The sequence below is a fragment of the Pinus tabuliformis genome, chromosome 1_2, assembly GCF_031772625.1.
Source record: "Pinus tabuliformis cultivar Carrire ecotype Pingquan chromosome 1_2, CPIR1, whole genome shotgun sequence".
NCBI lineage: Eukaryota > Viridiplantae > Streptophyta > Pinopsida > Pinales > Pinaceae > Pinus > Pinus tabuliformis.
Window position 1 is genome coordinate 1,177,084,302 of NC_142298.1, and position 21,171 is coordinate 1,177,105,472.

At 35.3% G+C, this 21,171-nt stretch overlaps 1 pseudogene; it reads left to right on the forward strand.

Moving 5' to 3' along the window:
- The first annotated feature begins 774 nt into the window (after positions 1-774).
- The window catches only part of LOC149210424 (transcription factor MYB124-like), a 55,206-nt pseudogene continuing 34,809 nt past the window's right edge, over positions 775-21,171 (forward strand).

Here is a 21,171-nt window from a genome sequence, read left to right on the forward strand (position 1 = left end):
CTAATAAAAGAAAAGGAATAGAGTTCACAACTTGCAATGGTTCCTCTTGATGCAGTTCCCATTTCATCTCTACTTCAAACAGGTGTCCCTATAGCAGCCATGACAAAAGGAACATCATCTTCTACTGTGCTTCCCACATTAGTTTTATATGACTAATTTAAGTTGGCTGAATCCATAAACATGTCTATACAGGGAGAGGAGATAAATAAGCTAAGGGAGGAGGTGAAAGTCCTATAGGAACAGAAAATAAAATTTGAAAATTTCCTCTTGACAAAAACACGAAAGTCCCAAACATTGTCCCATAGATTGCAGAAGATGGAAAAGGACGGTGCCATGGGAAATACATTGGCATAGGTAAAAGAGAATATATTGAAACAAATCAATGAATACATGATAGGCATTTGGCCTTCAAAACAAATTATTTTTTAGCAACAGGAGTTGATTGAATGGTCCAATGAAGCCGCCAAACAAGTCCGGAAGTAGTTGGGAGATAAACCTAGTGAGGCCATTGAAATCATCAAATTTCTTAACTCCAAAAATAGTCAAGAATTAGAAGATTTGGAGATTGAATACAAAATGAAAACAATATCGGAATTCAATAAGGTGTTGACTAAAAGAAATATGATGAAACAACATGAAGAGAAATGTGAGATCATGGACACTAGTGTACATAAATTCTTCACCAAGATGGAACCCACTTACAAGAAAGAACTTTTGAACTTTTTAGTTATTAATGATAAGCTCATCTCGTCGTCGGATTACAGTTAGAGAATAATGACCAAGGAAAGAGACAGTTCAAAGGTTGCAGCTGGAAGATTTAGTATGACGGGAAAAGCGTTCCTAGAAGCATTGGCATGCAACCTTGACATTCAGTATGCAATTAAAATCCTATTCATCACCAAGCCAACATTTTCCAAATATACTAAAGTCGACGAAGTGTATAGGAAGTTGTTGAAGATTTTTATCCCAAGTGAACAACGTTGGGAAAAGATTTGTGAGTTACTAGAGTAAAAAGTAGATTTTGCTACACAGCTCAACATTACAACACATGCAAAATTTGAGTGCCAGATAGCCAACTACTCCACTAATTCAGTGCCACCACTTCAGACAGTTCGAATTTCCCTAATATCATTGTAATAGGTTAGATTGATTCAATTTTATTATTTTTAGATGCATCCTAGTCATTCTGACAGGATATTGTTTGTAAATTAATTATAAATACTTCAGCTTTAGAAGTATTAAGGGTTGGCTTTTACACAGAAAAATACTATTGTACATTGTTGAAGCATCAATGGATTTTCCAGTAATACATAAATCCCTTTCACAAGATTCTTGTGTAAATTTGTTGGCAAAGTGCCTCTATCGTTCTATGTGTTTATATTTTATTTGTTTATCACATATGTTTGTTTCTTAATCTGAATTATTCAATAGATAATTAAAGGATAGGATTTGTTTAAATCTACACTCTGATCCCGACTATGAATAATTTCCATGTTTTCTTCTCAAATTTAAATATAGAATTCAAGTAACAAATGCTCTATATCTAAAGTGAGTCTTAAATCTATTCTTCTTTTTTCATCCCCTAAACTAAAAGAATCCAGTCAGTTTGGCTACCTTGCCTTGTGAGATATATCTGTAAACACTTAAATCGATCTGTATTTTATGTAACAAACTCCATAGCCCAATGGTAATCTAGTTATCAACCAACCATTTAAATACAAATCAAACCTTAAACTTCATAACTAGCCTAATATTCAATCCAACAAAGTTAAATATTATAGAGAGAGCCCTCTCTGAAGCTTTCAGGGCTAGATCCTAGCTTCCAAAGTAGGTTTGTGGTTACCTTTTGATTTTCTTCTGCAACCTCATAGATTTATAGAGTGCTAACAGATCCAATGTTGCACCAGCTCAACACTTCCTCAGCTATGGGATTTACATAGTCATCCCACTGAGCTATGAAATTATAAATGTTTTTCCATCTCTTCCTGACTAAGCTCACCCTTGACTGGTCCAATGTATCAATCTCCTTCATGTGGATCCAATGGTGCTATCACTCAGATATCTCTGCCTTCAAAAATCATCTACCTATTCTTCATATTAATAATTATTTGGTTATCAAAATATGAATCAATCCCTAACAGAGTAGGACAAGGATCATTGTCATCCACGATCTTGATCACCTCAAAATCAATAGTGCTTGACACCCCATCAATGTTCACCAACACTCATGTCAGTCATCCAATGAGAAATATATGGTGCTAGTTCACCAACCTGAGTTGAATCGAAGATCAACTCAATTTCAACTTCCCCATCATCTCCCACATGATTTTTGTAAAATGTTTACATCCAACCCAAAGTCAAAGACGATGTTATCCATCTCGTATTCCTTAATTTGTGTGCCAAAATGGAACTACTTTTTGGCTCTTGTCCATTGTTGTTGCGATGTCAAGGGCTTCAAGGTGTTTTCTGCTATCTTGACACCTCTTTACATCACTGTGTCAACTTGTTGTTAAGCCCTACGGGGTTTTATAGATATCATCTGCATGTTAGGTCCCTTCTTCTCCTACCACTTAGCAATCAGTTATGGATGATTCTCCGTCAAATGGTCTAATTATTTGCAATAAATGTAGGTGCAACAAGTGTTAGTGTTGTGTCATGGAAGATGTCCCTGTTATCCATAATTGTAGTAGACTATGGTGCTATATCCTCCTCCAAATCCTCCTTCCTTAGCTTAGTCCTCTAAATCTCTTAATCACCACTCCCTATTGTCACCCTTGTTTTTCATATTGTCCTCCTAGGTTATACCCTGGTTGATTGAAGCCAATTGCTGTGGTCTTTTTCCCTTCAAGCCCCTTCACCTAGAATAAGTCAAGAGTGTGCTCACACATCAAACTAAATGTTTAGAAATGATAAATATCATACCCTATAGGTTTGCTTAAATTTTAAAATAGAGTGGAGGTCATAGCCTCATATGTTTGCATCTCAAACCACATTCCCTTACCATGTGTAACAAGATTTATTGCGCTGGTCATCATTTATCCTATCAAAAACTTGCATTCATTTCTATGGTGACCCTCTGTCTGAAAGATGGTACACCATACTTCCTCCCATTTTTCATTTCCCTTCATCAATTCATCAAGTTGTAAGGTCAACATGGCCAGTTGTGACTGCACTTGCACCATGCCATTATTCTCTCCTCCTCCTCCTAGCAAAGCCTCTAGTTTCAACATAATCTCTAGAGCCTCCGACTGTGTGCCTATATGTTGCTACATCAATGGTATCCTAATATGCAACAACAATATTCCAATGAACCACTCTTTATGATGCATGTATGGAATCTCAAACACCAGACTATATTTCAAAACTTTGAATCATTGGTCAAAGTCCAATACTAAACCATTTGGAGCTTACTTGTTTTCCTTCAATTTTGTGATCCACTGGGACTCTAATTTTGACTTTGGAAACTCTTTTATCAAATCTTGTTTGATCTCTACTAGAGTACTAGTCTATCTAGTTGAAGTCATTCTTTTGAACTTCATGTACCACGTCAATGCATAAAGTTACTTCCAACTAATGTTTGTGGCCTCATCTTGGACCTTCTTGGCTATCCAGATGACCTCACACACGAATAAATGTTGTTTTGGGTCCTTGGTCCCAACACCATGAAACATTGGCATTCGTAAGTCTTTCCCTGCCATTGTTTTTTGTGTATTACTCCCCAACGAAGTACTTCCACCTACACTTGATAAAATACTAGAAAACTACATTCCTGATTATGCACCACTCTAAACTTGAGCACCTTGTGGAAATCTTCCTATGGTCTGACCAATCCCACTACTACTAGTATTTCCTTATCCTTGACTACAATTACCTACTACACTAGTCATATCAATCCATTAAGTACTTACCTCCAAGTTCTTAGACTCGCGTGGGGTTGTGGACTCAACACTAGCACAATATGATTTTGTTATTCTGATTCCAAATCTTCTGCACTACTTGGGCTTAGTTATTCTTCTTATCCTTCCTTTTTTCACGGAATATTGAACTGATTCCCATCATATCTATAGTCACTAATACTACTCCTTATCCTTTGTTGGCCTCTCCTAGCCCCTCCCTCCAGGCTTCTTCTCTCACCAGGCATCAACGTTGACTAACCTCCTCCGACGTCACCCCATCATAACCTCCTTCCACTCATCAAAGTGCCACCCTAATAACCCACTCACTCCATCTTGTCTCTTCTCCTTCCTATATGTAGTTATGGAACTACTTTTATCTTCCACTGCAGTATTTATACCTCTTCTCCTTTCCCTTTCCTCATGCCAACTCCTGGTTCTCCCCAACTCCCCCTTGTGCACAAGTGGCCTAGCTGCTCATGTTATCTGATTCTAGTGGCAGAACGTTGTGGTTGTATAATAGAATCTTGACAACCTTATGACCCTACATCTCAATCCCTTCAGAAACTTCCAGTATGTTGTGGTGTATGAAATTGTTGCCTCCAATGCAAACTAGACAATGTATCCTTCTAACACAGTTTCAAATTAGAAATTAATAGCATGAGAGGCTTTATTACATACTTTATTAGAGTTTTTGTACTTCCTTCGATGTCCACTTCCTTGGTCTGTCTTGGTGATATGTTCAGGTTATTATCATTCAATTGCTAGATCCATTTTATCAGGGTATTTGGGAATTATGCAAAGTGGAAATTAGTATACACCCACTTTTGTAATGATTTCTTCTTTCTCTACATCCTATCCCTGATTTCTTTCACTAAAAACGCTTTCTCCTTAGACATAATCCACCTGGTAATCTCCTTCTGTGTGGGGTTCCATGGCTTCAACATTCCTCTATGATAATCCCATCACACAAACACCCTAGTCCCGATAATGAAACCATTTTTTGGCACGTGAGATTCTAGCATACTTTGGAGTTCGTATGTAGTGGACAACAAAACTCACTTAGAATTTGCCCTTTCAGTAACACCAGTGGCATGGGTGAAGTCTCACCCAATATGCTAATGGGTGACTTTCGAAACTAGGTTTCATAGTGACTATCTATGACCTATGACATTAGACTCCCACAAGATAAGCACTTCATCATTGTCTTAGTAATGTGCACTACGTAGTGCTTTAAGCCCCTCAGAACATGAGACAACATACAGTTATAGAAGGATGATCCATAAGAGATCAAAGTAAGTTACACCTTCAACCATTTATGGTTGTGTCAACAATATAAGAGACTAGTTCCTTTATAAACATGTGACACTATCTAAAAATAGTAACAACCTTACAAACATCGAAACCATTAAATGCATTTACAAATATTCAAAACCAATATAAAAAATTCAACACATTATAGACAACATCATACATTCAGATATCGAAAAAAAATTATAGGGACAAACACAACCTTCCATTATATTATATTATCAAAAAATAAAAGGTCGTTATGCACTTTGTTACAACCATGAGACCAACAAGCTCACCACCCTTCCATATCCACACCATAGTTCAAATACCAAATATATGCTTTCATGAATCTTACAACAAGGCTACCTAGCAGCTTCAGACTCTAGCAAGAACACCTACAATCACAGACATGCAAACACCGACATAACAGAATCGAAAAGGGCTAACAATTGATGACTCAGTACAAGCTCCTCGGTTCTGGCCTTTCCTTCATACAACCCACATTATATCTTTCTCATTCCTTCTTATCCTTTCCCAGAATCCCTTCAAATCTTCTTGTCCCTATACCTGATCACTCCAACTATCCTACAAGCCATTGGGACATTTCCTGATCCCATCTCTAAGTTGGCCCATGCATACTAACAACCCTTTGAAATATGTTCCCTCTAAACTACTCTACTCTACCATTTCTCCTTCACTTGGAAAAATATTTATAACCTCCTTCTTTCCACAACATGCCTTGTCGGCTTCATCCCTGCTACAAAATCCTAACTCTTGATATTTCCTTGTATGCGCCTACTCCCCTCAGGCACCATTACCTCCTTCCTATGTAGCATCCACCTGCATCATGTACTTCCTTACCACGTTGTAGTTTTAGTTGTTTCCATCACCCACCACGTTGTAATATTTGTTCCTGACTTCCCATAATTTGGGTTGGGTTAGCTTTCCTGCCAAGTCGTGGAACATGAAACCATTAGATCTTGGGGGCGTACCCCAAAACCCACCAAGGAAGGAGATTAATTGTTTGTTTTCCTCGTCCAAGTGAAGGTCGATCTCACACATTTCCTTACCTCCTCCACCATCCCTATGTTGTGCACCAACCATACATTGCACGCTCCTTAATCCTCTTGTATGTTCCCATACTTCATTAAAAATAAAAATAAAAAACAAAAAAAAAATTGGACTCCAACAATCACACATACCCAAGCCTTATCACTCATTGGATAGATGGGTGGTAATGCTACAATCCCTACTTTTGGTTAGGATGGATACCGAGGTATACTCAGTAAAGTTTTAGAATTGACAATAGGAACTAAATACAACTTACGGTAAGTAGTAAGGATCAACCATGTCTGATAACCAGATAAAACGTGCCACAAGTGGCAAGGATCAACCATCCATCCAAAGGATAATAAAGGAGTAGGGGACAGATACAATCTATCATCAGTGACAAGGATTAGACTCTCCCTTGCACCCTCAAACCCACGAGCTCTTCAAGATCCATTTCCACCCTTGGAGCTTAAACAAGTGGGAAGAGAATAGCTTAGTGTCCTTGATCAGCCATGGCCCTTTCCTGGGAGGGACACATCCACTGCTCCAAGCTACTCTTTGAAGACCTAGAACTTCCCTTTCGGAAAAGGCTTGGTAAGTATGTCAATTATCTACTCATTTGTCAAAATTTGATAGATTCTTATGGTTCCTCTCAGCACTATATCCTGGATATAGTGATATATGGTCTCAATATACTTGGACCTATCGTGGAACAAGAGCTTTTCTAAAAGTATAATTCCAATCTTGTTGTCACAATATATTATGGTAGTATCTAGTACCTACTCAAACAAATATTCAAAGAGCTTCATCAACCATACTATCTCATAGCTAGTCATGATAGCAACAATATATTCAGCCTCAATCACGCTAAGAGAAACAAAATTCTACTTCCTACTCATCCAAGATATCATGGTAGACCCCAGTATAAAGCAACACCCTAATGTGCTCTTCCTATCAATAAAATTTCTAGCCCAGTCAACATTAGTGTATCCATGTCATCTCATGTCTCCGACGGTATATGACAATCCAAGATTAATAGGCCAATGCAGGTATCTCAGAACATGCTTAGAAACAACCCAATGTCCATGTAGAGACTTGGTTACAAATTGACTCAGGATGTTGACAATAAAACATATGTTTGGTTTAGTGTTCCCCATGAACATCAGTTCCCCAATCAATTGTCGGTACTTAGAGAAATTTTTCAAATTGGGTCCCACAACTTCGCCACATAACTTCTTGAATTTCATCTCCATCGGTGTGGCCATGGACTTGCATTCTAACATTCTAAATCTTTCCAATTTATTTATAACATATCTCCCTTGCGAAAGTAAAATATAACTAGGTATTTGCCACACTTCTAAGCCTAGGAAGTAATGCATCAATACAATGTCTTTCATCTCAAATTCAGAGACCAACTCCCTCATACATTTGATTATAATAGGTTCTCCACCTATCAAGAATAAATCATCAACATATATTACCAAAATCAGGGGCATAACTTGGATGACCTTGAAGTAGAGATTTGGATCAACATTGCTTCTCATAAATCCAAGCTCCATGAAGTAGCTATCAATGCAGGCATGCCAAGCACTACGGACTTTCTTCAATCCATAAAGCGCTTTCTTCAACCTGCATACATGATTCGTCTTGTCATGCTCCTCAAAACCATGTGGTTGCTCAATATACACTTCTTCTTTGAGAATTCCATGTAGAAACATGGTCTTCACATCCATCTAGTGAAGTGTCCATCCCTAGCTAGCAACAAGAGAAATGATAGATCGAATGATAGTATAGCGGGAAAATGATGGAAAAATGTCATCATAGTCCTCTCCCTCTTTCTGGGAGAAACCTCTAGCCTAAATCTCAGGTTTTATTTCTCAATTCATCCATTTTCACTGTTCTTAATCTTTTACAACCATTTAGAAGTCACAACAGACTTTCCTCTCAGTCTGAGAACCACTTCCCATACATCATTCTTCATCACAAATTCATATTATTCAACGATTGCATCCTTCCACATTTTTTCTTTCACAACTTCCTCATGATCTAAATTGGATCATTATATTTTTTTTGATCCGTCTCGATGCTTTTAGAGTGGAAAAAGTGGAGGAATCATTTCATGGGACCATTTTTACCTGTGAGACCTAGTATGGCAAAACAAGGTCTGAAACATTTTGGGAGAGTTTTGAGGCATCAAACAACGTTTTTAGGCATAAAAATTTAGATCTTTAGATTATAATATTTTCATTCTATTTTACACACATATATCTTTCCAACAACGCAAGAATCACGTCAATCAGAGTTCATATGTGAAAGTTATGCCACTTAGAAGTTGACCTTCCTATTTTATCCACCATAATTTGAGAGGATGTGACGACAGCCCCCATTATTCATGAAAAATGGTTTATCTATATGATTATGATGTATAAGACTCTAGAATAGTTAATATTGTAACTTTTGTTAAGAGTTTAGGTAGTCAAACCTAACCACTAGTAGGCTATTAGGATGTGTCATAACTGGGCCGCTAGGAGGAAAATAGATTCCATTCTTTCAAATGCATTTGTTCCATAGCTAAGCAAAAATAACCAAGAGGGATAGGAGGTAGGGCACACATAGACGATTTTTTCATTATAGTAGCCCACGATCCACAAACCATACTTCTATGTACTCACAACAATATTTCCAGATAGATAAAGAGAGCAAAGCGACCTCACCTTCCAGCTAGGTTTTTCTCCTGAAAGGGATTCATAGAGAAAATATTGTGTCTAATGTGTGTCTAAGTTTTAATTTTTTAATTATCTATTTTTCTCCATAATTTTCCTTTGCATGCATGCATTATTCATGGTAAAATGTACATATCTAGAAATATAATAAAACTGTAATATTGTCAAATTTCAGATTTTAAATATAATATTATCATATCTATTGTGAGGAATTCCACAGTGGAATATCCATGGCACTTTATAGATCACTTCAAAATATTTTGGTTCAGCCTGTATAATGTTTCTCATTGCTACATCATATCCTTGATATCAGCATGGATTTTTTCTTTCCTTGAAGGTTCCCCTTGCAGTAGCATGTCTCTTCACATCTTGTAAAGTGTCACGAAGCCATAGTGGTCTCTTCCTGCAATAGGATGACACAGAGGGGGATCTAAGCGGTCCATGGGTTCCATAAGATCATCAACAATATCATTATTTGGATCAACCATAGGAGAGTCTTCTTATACATCTAAGTCATCATTGCCTCTTTCAAATTTCGCAAGGGGAGGAGTGTCCCTTGCTTTCCCAACCGAAAAATATTCATCAAGTGTTGCATCCCTACTAAACTCTACATTCTTTTGGACTGGTACATATATTCTATAAGCTTTCAAATTTTCACAATATCCAACAAGAAAACCTTTGTTTCTTGAAGCTTCCAACTTGTTCCTCTTGTCCTTAAACACATGAAAGTAGACGAGACAACCAAATATACTCAAGTGTCCAACATCAAGCTTTACACCTGTGAAAACGTCTTCGGAAGTATTTTCACCCAAGGCTCAATGAGGAGTATTATTTTTAACATAAACAATAATGTTTACAACTTGTCCCCATAGAAACTTTGGTAGATTTTGATCATGCAACATGGTTCTAGTAGCTTCCATGATATTTATATTCTTTCTTTCAGTTATACCATTTTGTTGGGAATTCTAAGGTATGATGGTCTCCTTAATTCCAACTTTCTTGCAAAATGCAATGAATTCATTAGAAGTAAATTATCCTCCACTATAGACCTAAAGACTTTTATCTTCTTCCTTGTTTGGTTTTCTATCAATGCCTTGAAGTCCTTGAACATGTCAAATTATTGGTCCTTGTGCATAAAAAATAAAATCCATGTCGTACTGGAGAAGTCATCCCTAAAGATTATGTAATACAGGTAGCCACCAAGAGAAGTTACTGACATGGGTGCACACAAATTAAAATGTATGAGTTGCAATATTACACTGGTCTTTCTCTTGCATGAAAAGAATGGTCCCTTTTCCTTCTTGCCATTGGCACATCCAAAAAAAAATCCATCATGATGTACACGACCCTCATGCATTCCAAAAACAATCTTCCTCACCTTAGGCAAGTCTTCATAATGAGGTTGAGCAAATATTTAGTACAATAGTTCATTGTTATGCAGCCAAATCAAAAAGAAAATGAAAATATAGATCAACAACTTGAAAATGAGCCTCTTCGAGGGGGCCACCTCCTTTTACATCACATAAATGAACAATTATTGGATGATACAAATGACAAGACCTCCTTGGTATATATAGGATCTTAAATGGTCATAATATAATCAAGGCCTACATAATAATAATATCATAATGGCACAACAATTATAATAGTGGTCTTCTATCAAGCACAACAATAACAATATGGGGACTACACTAGAATTATAGGGACCTAACACTCCCATCTCCTTGAAAAGAATGCCCTCAATGCTTGAGTAGTTATGGATTCTTCTGTATAAAATACTCATCCTCCCATGTGGAATCTTCAGTGGGTAAGTTCTTCCACTTAATGATATACTCTGAAATTGATCAATTATGTAGTTTTCGGGTTCTTGTTTTCATGGCTGCTTCAGGCACCAATATGATTTTTCCTTCCTCATCAAGTTATGGAAATATTGTTTAAACTAGAAGATTGTCATCTATAACCTTCTCTAAGAATCAAACATGGAAAAATTAGTGTACTAGGGAAGATGCAGGTAGATCCAATTTGTATTCCATAGTACCTATCATTTGCAACACCTTGTAAGGATCACAATACTTGGGTGATAATTTACTATCCTTCTTAGCTTTCTTGAGGGACATTTGTATGTGAGGTCGTAGTCATAAAAATACCCAATCACCTATGTCAAAACTTCTTTCACTACAATGTCGATTTTTTTGTTGTTTTACTTGATTCTGCACCAGAGTTAGGTTATTCTTAAGAGTTGGAGAACTTATTCTTGATGCTCGGTGTGATCTTTCATTTCTTGAACCTTGTAATTTTCTTTAAAGGCAATGATATCCATAAAGATCCATAAATTGGGTCATTTTTGTTGTGTTATGAAAGGAAGTGTTATACCAACATTCTTCGAGAGGTAACCACTTTACCCATTGTGTTTGTTTATCATATACAAAGAAATGATGATATCCTTCCAATAATTTGTTCACTGTCTCATTTTTCTCGACATATTGAGGATGATAAGATGAGATATGAGTTAATTGAGTGACAAGACAAAAAAATAATTATGTCCAAAAATTTCCAGTGAAAATGGGATCTTTGTCACTTACCATAATCTTTTGTTTTCCATGTAGCTTTTGAATTGTTTCCATAAATTAAGTGGCGAGCGTATTGGCTTTGAAAAGACGAGATAGTGCACAAACGTGTGCCTACTTAAAAAGTATATAAACTAGACATTCTTTCCTTCGAACTTGGGTAAAACTGTGATACAATCCATCGATAACTTCTCCCAACACTAACTTGGAATGGCTAAAGGGGTTAACATACTTGGGAATTTAATTATCTCAACTTTATTTTGTTGGAAAAACAAACATTTTTCCACAGAGTCCTGAAGGAGAGGTGTACAACTCCAAAAGAATATTTTGTTTAAGTTGGGAATTTTTACATAGATATAAGCGTTTTGTGCACCATAATGAATCATTTCTATAGATAAATGTATCATATTTATTAGGATCTTACTTCAACTTTTGAATGAGTGTCCACACATCTTCATCATTCTTCGATTCATCCCTTTCTTTAGTTATCCAATTAGGTTGGATAATAGAAGTGGCAAAGAGAAATGGTTCCACATCCTCATCCCTTCTTGAAAGTGCATTTGCAAGAACATTTTTCTTCCCTTTCTTATAGATGATTTCAAATTCATAATCCAAGATCTTTGTGACCAGTTTTTGCTACTCTTCTAAAGATAATATTTGTTCCAAATAGTATTTAAGAATATCATGATATTTTTTTACCTTGAAGTGTCTTCCCATTAGGTAAGGCCGACATTGCTTCAAGGCATGTAGAATTTCCAACATTTCTTTCTCATGAATAGGTTTGTGTAAATACTTTCATTGGATTAGTCAGTTTTCAAAACTAATGGGTCTTCCTTCTTGCATTAAAACAACACAAATTCCATATCCTGAGGCATCACGTTCCACAATATTTTTTCCAGGAAGTCTCTTGTAGCTAAGACTAGAGCTTGGCACATTGCCTTTTTTAAATTTTCAAAGGCCTTAGTTCCTTCTGGAGTCCAAAAAAATATAACTTTCTTTAATAATGTTGTTAGTGGTGCTATTATCTTCCCATAATTCTTAAAAAACTTGCGATAATACCCCGTCAACCCGAGAAATCTTCGAAGATGCTTTAGGGTTGGGGGAATTTTCCATTCCTTGATGGCTTTAATTTTGTCAAGGTCTATCTTAACACCCTCATGAGATACAATATGACCCAAATATTCCACCTCCTATACCCCAAAGAAACATTTGAAGGATTTTTCATACAATTCTCCTCCAATAATTTAAGCACCCTATTAACATGTTGAACATGATATTTCCAAGATTTCTTATAGATTATTATATCATAAAAAAATACTAACACAAAATTTCTAAGAAATGTTTTGAAGGTAGAATTCATCAAACCTTGAAATGAGGAAGTGCATTAGTAGGCCAAAAGGCATGACCAAAACTTCATAATGACCATCATGAGCTCTGAATGTTGTTTTTGGAATGTCTTCTTTCTTCATTCTAATTTGATGACATCCAAAATGAAGGTCCAACTTGGTGAAGTAAATTGCTCCATGTAATTCATCTAACAATTAATCAATGACAGGAATAGGAAATTTATCTTTAATAGTGAGCTTATTTATCTCTCTATAATTTTGATGCATATGCCATGATCCATCCTTCTTTTGTGCCAATACTACTGGAGAAGAGAAAGAACTCTGACTAGGTTGAATTATACCCTCCTCTAGCATTTATACAACCATATCTTCAATTTCACTCTTTCAGCATGGGGATATCTATAAGGTTTAATGCTTGGTGAAACACTTCCTGAAATCAAGTGAATAGCATGATTATGGTCATGAATAGGTGGGATGCCTTTGGGAGACTCAAATACCTTGGAATGATTGTCTAGGACTCTTTGGAGATATGGAGAAACGGATGATTTCGATGTTTGAACATCGAGTGAGCATAATTTAGCAATTACACCTTGTTTTCATTTCTTCAAAATATTTTTCATGCCATTAGAGCTTATTATCTTCCCTAGTTTTCCTGTGATACCCCTTAATTCAATTCCCTTTCCTTCCCAAGACAAGTTCAAGAAAATTTCTTGAAAATTAAAATCTATTTGTCCCTAAATATTGTAACCATTGGACTCCTAATACAACATCACCACCACCTATTGGCATGGAAATAATTGGACTATTCAATATATATTCCCCCATGATTAGATTGATATTATGACACTTCCCTGAGCAATTCATAGTTCCTCCATTTGCAACCATCACTTGACACTCTGGTGTTGCATATAGAAAACAATTCAATTCCTTGGCCATCTTACAACGAATAAAATTATGGGTATTTCCTTAACCAATTAGTACTATTACCTATTTATTCTTGATAAATCCTCCTATCTTAATATTTTTAGGATTGGTAATTCTTTCCAATGAATTACAAGATATTTTGCAATTCATGTCTTCTTTCTCTAGGGTTGTTCCTTGTTGTATATCCTCTTCTTTTGATGTTTCTTGTTCCTTTTCTTCCTCCTCTTCACAATCTATGTAAAACAATTTCTTCTTAGCACACTTAGGACCATTAGTGTATTTTCTAGCACAATTGTAACAAATTATTTTTTGAATTTCTTCCTCCATTTTTTGTGCTATAAACCTCGTAGGTTGTGGGAGGTTAGGAGCAAAATTTCCATATTTATAGTTGTGAGTGGTAGACCTCCTTGTTTCCATAATTTTTCTTTCAACATTTCTTGCCACCCTGAATGCATTTTCCAATGAATTAGATCCCCAAAGGTGAAACCAATGTTGAATGTTATCCATTAAAGTTCCTATGAAGACATCAATCATATTCTCCTATGGAATATCTGTTACCTTGACATTCAATCTTTTGAAGTCCTCAATGTGTTCTGCCATTGGACCCTTTTGTTTGAGATCTATCAATTGGCTAAATAAGGTATTTCTCTTCCAAAGTCTAATCAACCCTACCTCTCCAAACAACATATTTATATGAGTCATTTAGCTTCTCCTCAATATTGAAGTATGAAGTAGAAATCCTAACCAAGTCAAGTAATATTCAGTAGCGAATAATATATGTTCAAAGGGATATTTCTCTTGTTTCCTTGGGCTTGTCTATACCTCAACTTTGATACCATGTTAGTTTTTCAATGTTAGATGCTATAATAATCCCTTCGATAAATTATTCTTTCAATATCAATCACTTTATCCAGTTATCTTCAATCTTCCAATAAGAGTAAGAAATTGTAGATAAAACAGTAAACCAAATGCCCAATGGAAGACAACCAATAGAGCAATAGAGATTTGGGCAAAGACCAAGGAAAAAAATCCATAAAGGGGAACCCTTTACAAATTCTTATTCTATTAGATTGTCATCAAATGTTTAGCAAAGAGATACATGGTCCAAGTACATCAACAACTAGTCAAAGGTCAAAGCCTTGACCAACCAATATCCAATCAAATATGAGTATAAAAGTCAAATATTGTCAAACTTCAGATATGAAACTTCCATTCAATGTTAACCACCGTCAAATCTACCCTAACTAGTCCTTGGTCAATATTCAAATGTGATACAAACAATTTGGTCAACTAAACAAACAATGCAACATCTTCTACTCATTCAAACCCACCCAAAACAATGTCAAACTCTTGCTCAAAGGAGAGAAAAAGTATGAAGTCAAACCCTAACTAAACTTGTGATCAAACCAATTAATGTATGCCCAGAAATCCTCAATCAAAGTATCCTTAAAATTGGCCTCCAAGATAATAAATGAATGTATTCAAGCCAAGTCAAAATGTCCCGAGTCAAATCTAGTCAAAAAAATCCAGAACAGAAAGTCAATGCTAGTCAACAAAAGTGTCTCTCTCTCCTTCGCACGTGTGAACTATGACATGCAATTTTTAGAGAAAATTGAACCAAATGAAGAAGAAAGGTGTGTGTTTTGATGCCTCCAAGTGATTCCTATTTATATGTGGTCTTGGGGGTTGAATTTCCTCTTCGAGTCTGACTTGTACTTTTTGTGTTTTTATGGTTCGAGATTAAAAATAAGATTTTCCCCTATGCAAATTAAATTCTTCCAAGGGCTAGTATGGATGCCTTGGGGTGAGAAGGGCTTCCCCAAGGAGGATAATTCTCCTTTAGTTTCCAATTTTCAACAAATAACCATTTTAATATATTATTAATAATTTTCACTTATTTATTATTGATATTAAGTAAAATTATATATGTATATATTTTACTATAATTTAATTTGTTTGTTAAAACTCATTTCATTTTCATCCGTTGAAACCAAATTTTCTAATAACCAATAAATACATAGGTAATATAAATAAGTGGTTTTTATTTTTAGAATAATTAAATGTATCTATATTAATTTTTTAGGAATCTAACTATTTTTAATATATATTAAATAAAATTTATGGTTATAATCAATTTTAAATTAATTTTTAATGAGTTTATCCCGATTGTATTTGTTTATGAAAAAAGATATTTAATTCAACTAATAAAATTTTGAACATATTAACCTACAACCTTTATTATTTTTTAACTTGTTAATTGATGATAATGACGATGATGATGATGATGATTAATTTCCACTAAGACCATTGTGGTCTATCAGACCTTAAGAAAGTAAGATATTAATTGAGACTCTTTAATATTTTATTTCTATGGTCAAAAATAAGGGAAAGAAGTGTTCCTAGATCATTATAGTTTTGGTAACTTAACAAGTCAAGAAGATTGGTAGTGTGGAAAATATTTTGGAAACGAAAATGTATGTGAGTAAGAGATGGGCAATCTAAGAGAAAAAATAAATCATCTTCAACCCTCTTAGTATCACAAAGGTCTCAACTGTTTTCATACCAGGGTGTTTTGGGGTTAGACCAATACCATGTTTCACTTTGAAGCTCATGAGAATTAGTTCTTATCTTCCCAAAGTTGATTTTCTTCTTAGAATTGGTCATGACAAAAAGATAATTCTAGTTAGCAAGAGTGGGGTTGATCACCTCCTTATAATACCTTAGCTTCCATTTCCCTTCTAGCTCCTTATCATCCCACAACTTATCCTTAAATTTGGAATTGATATTATTTTTAATATTACCCTTATTCTCCAAGATGATATTGTAAAGAAATATATATTAATAAATATTTCCGATTTCCTCAATTTGGGTTTCCCAGGGAAAATATATGTGTTAATGCTTGTGCCTTCCATTGCATATTTTCTTCTTTTACTAAAAATGTGTTTGTGACAATTAACTATACAAGGTTAAAACCTGCAATACAAATATATTTTCACTTCACCTATGGGGGTTCCCTTTCACAGTACTAGGTAAAACATTCAATTAACTTGATGCATGATGCTCCTTTACCTAATTTCCCAATACATGGACGCTCATTCTTGGAGCATGAGGAAATAAAATTTCATATTCATGAACTTATCCAAGAGGGGCACATTGAATCAAGCTCCTCACCTTATGGGATCTTGATTGTGTTGGTGCAGAAGATGGATGGGACATGGAGACTTTGTATTGATTATAGAGCTATGAACAAAATCATGATCAAGAACAAATACCCAATCCCTAGGATTAACAATCTTCTTTATCAACTAAAAGCTTGCAAGCTCTTTAGTAATATTAATCTAAACTTAGGCTACTACCAACTTCCAATTGAATAAACTAATGTATAGAAAACAACCTTCAAATATAAAGAAAGTATTTTTGAGTTATTGGTCATGCCCTTTGGTTTGAGTAATGTTACATAAATGTTCACGAGGATGATGGATGCTATCATATAGTTGTTCACAAACTCTTTTGTAGTTTTATATTTGGATGGAATCCGCGTCTTCAGTATAAGATGGGAAAAACATTTGCAACAATTTTAGCAGGTCTTGTGATCCAAACTCAAACAGGAACGCAAAAAATTACAAACATAACCATAAATACATAAATGCAGCAGAAATAACACTTCATTTCACTAATATTAGAATACTGAAATATGCTTACAAACACAATGGAAATAAACATGCTCAGGCAATGATAACTTATTTGTAAGAAGAGATGTGGTGGCTACATGCCTATGAACTATGTCACAATGAGGCTCCAAGGCCTATTTATTATTTAGAAACAACAAAAAACCCTAAACATCCATAAACCTAACCCTAGGAGATGAAGCGCCAAAACTCTGGGCCCCGTTTCGATCAATTGGTACATCAATTTCCAAGGTTGTAACTTTGGCATACAATCTCCATTTGGTTATTATAATGCCTCGTTTAGAATATCTCAAAGATTAGGCTAAAAACAAAGAGTAAAACCTATATGGGAGTTTTTCCATCTCTCCGTTTTCCCTAAAAACGTTGTTTAGGGCCTCAAAATGGCTTTGGAAGTTCAAGACCTGAAAATCTGCCAAAAGTAATAAATTGTGCTACAATTAAGGAAACTGAAAAACTGAAAGAGACAGTGTTGGCGGTCCAAGTGAAATAGGATGGTGGCAACCAATATCCACATGAATCATCCTGATCACCCTATGATGACACAACTTATATGCCAATCTAAAGAAATTCTCATTTGTTATGCATTCATTTTTTAGGATACATCATAGGTGGACATGGGGTACATGTGGACCCATCAAAGATGTAAGTCATTCAAAATTTTCCAACCAAGATGACTCTAGGAGTTCTTTGCAGCTTCTTGGGCCTTGTTAACTTATACAAAAGATTTGTGATTGGGTTCTCTCATGTCGCTTAACCCTTTAGTCAAGTGACTAAGGGTGGAACTAAAGAAACATTTTCATTATCTAAGTCATAATATGAATTATTCAAGGATCTAAAACACCACATGTACTCTACACTAGGCCTTACCCTTCCATACCTACAATAGCCATTTGCAATTGAGATATATGATTTTGATCATGACATCAGTACAATCCCAACATATCCAATACATTTGATGGCATGTCGCAATGAAAATTTCTCTAATGTTGTATAGAGATATCTCACCTATGACAAGGAGATGTACTCCATTATGTAGGTATGACGATAAAGAAAAAAATATATTATAGGGAAGGAGACTATCGTCCACACTAGTCACAAAACTTTGCAAATCATTCAGACATTGCAAGGAAAGTTATAAAATGAATTCCATCATAAATAGTTCACATACTTGCAACAAATCCACGTGAAAATCAAGTACAGGAAGTGCATAAACAATAATGTTTCACAATACCTCAATTGGCATTCATTTATGGCACTAACCTTAGTTTTGATACCTCCAGGTGGCCACAATCATACAACAACAACTCTAACTTTACTGCCACATACCAGAAATTACTTGCAGGAAAACAAGTTCCAAGCTTTCAACTTAAAGATGCACTATTGTGATATCTAGGTCACCTTTGTGCTCCTTCAAGTGAGTGTCCCAATATGATCTGAAAGGAAAATTACAGTTGAGTGGGTGGTAACTTTGGTGTGGAGAAGACAACAAAAAGACTTCAAAATTATTTCTACTACCCAAAACTTTAATAGGAAGACCAACGAAATATCAGATCATGCACTACTTGTGCCATCACTAAACCAAACATTAAGAAGCATGGGTTGTACACTCCTCTACCTACCCCAAACAAGCATTGGGGGTCCTTTTCCATGGATTACATGTGATATTTTCCCTCCAACAAGCATGGTAATGATTATGTCTTTGTGGTTGTCAACCAATTCTCTATTATTTCCATTTTGGCACCATGTAAGAAGAGCATCATAGTCGAATACACCACTAAACTCTTCTTTAATATTTTTTGTGTTCATTTTGGGATATCATAGATTATTATTCTAGATAGGCATATAGAAAGTTCCTCATTGTTTTCTATTCCAAACTATGGTCTTTAATGGATACCAAGTTGACCAAATCAACCACCCTTCATCACCAAATAGATGGACAAACAAAAATTGTCAATAGGATGATTGTGCACATACAACTCCAAGTATCCATATCTATATCTCTCTCTCTCTCTCTCTCTCTCTCTCTCTCTCTCTCTCTCTCTCTCTCTATATATATATATATATATATATATATATATATATATATATATATATATATATATATATAATGAACTCATTCCATATTTTCAAAATAGCTATAACATAGCACTTCATATATTTACTAGTGATAGTCCTTTTTAGGTGTGTTTGGGGTTTCAACCATTAGCCCCAATTCATCTACCCATGCCCATTATATCTTCAGTGATTGATTTTGTTATGAATCTGTAAATTCCTTCAGGATGAGGATAGAAATCCCAAAGGTAACCACAAACCTCTTTTAGGCTAAGGTCCAACCCCCTTAGCCTTGGAGAGGGCTCTCTCACTAGTTTTCTTCTATCAATCAATTAGATGACTGATAGGATTTAGATTTTAGGTTGGTTATGATGGTCAGGATGATTTTGATTTTGATTTATTAAAGGTGGGTGTAGAGGGTAGGACTACTTAAAATAATAGCATTGTTATAGGTCTGAATGAATTAGGGATATGGTGCAATTCACACAGGGGCAAGGTAGGCAGACCTATGGGTAATCAATCAAATTTGTTGTAGTAATAGTATAAAAGGAGTAAAGAGCATAATTACAACCTGAGAAACCACACAAGGATGAATTCAAATTTGCCAAGGAAGAAAAATACATAGATAATGATCATCCGAATTTGTCAGAGTAGCTTATGAATTCTAAGAATTTTTTTCAAACTGAACATGAAGAACTTTACTGTATGAATTTAAAACTATAGACAGGTCCAAAAATAAAATATATGATGCAACAAGAGGAATAAGATACTAATAAGCCAAACACGTGTATCACAATGTAAATATGCACCTACCTTCTTCAATTCATTCAACAAAAATAATGCAATACTTGCAGAAACGTAAACTAGCCTCTGACACTCTCAACCCAAACCCTTTTGACATGTTTTTTCATCATTAAATACAATAAGGAATTCAAAATTACCACTCTAGGTGGTCAAATTCATTGCACATAAGTATAATAGGCTAGATACAATGTATTTGTAGAAAAACATGAACCTACCATATATAAGTCATTATAATTTAGAAACATCATGTCTAGACTTATAAACGAAACTAACTTATCCATGCTTATCCGACCACTAAAAACACTTCTAGAATGTCCCAAAATAGAAGTTTTTAAAAATAGCCATAACTGATTAACTTGCGGAGCAGTGTGAAATAAGTTTCCAACTTAGCATGGTTGCAAGTTGTTCTCGATAAATATGAGCTAATGGGTGTGCTTGAGATGATTTTGTGTTGGTGTAGAACCTTTTGAAATACCCTTCCCATCTTTGTATACCTACCAACTAACTGATCCCCACTTGTGTAACACTTGCGCAGCAGATGTGAAATTTTGAACCTATATTGACAACTCCCACTACAAATTGATTGTATTGACTAGTAAACTACCTCATTCAACCTTATAGCACCTAGCATACTTCCAAACTACCAAAATCTCCATATTTTCACCAAAATATGACATTATGTCACTACATAACAAGCCCTTAGTCATATGGATTTAGCCTTCAGCAAAAAAAATTAGAACACATAACTTCAAAAACTTTCAAAAATGCCAACATGAACAAGACCTCCTTATGCCACCTCATTTTTGGGAAGCCTCGGCCAAGATTCCAAG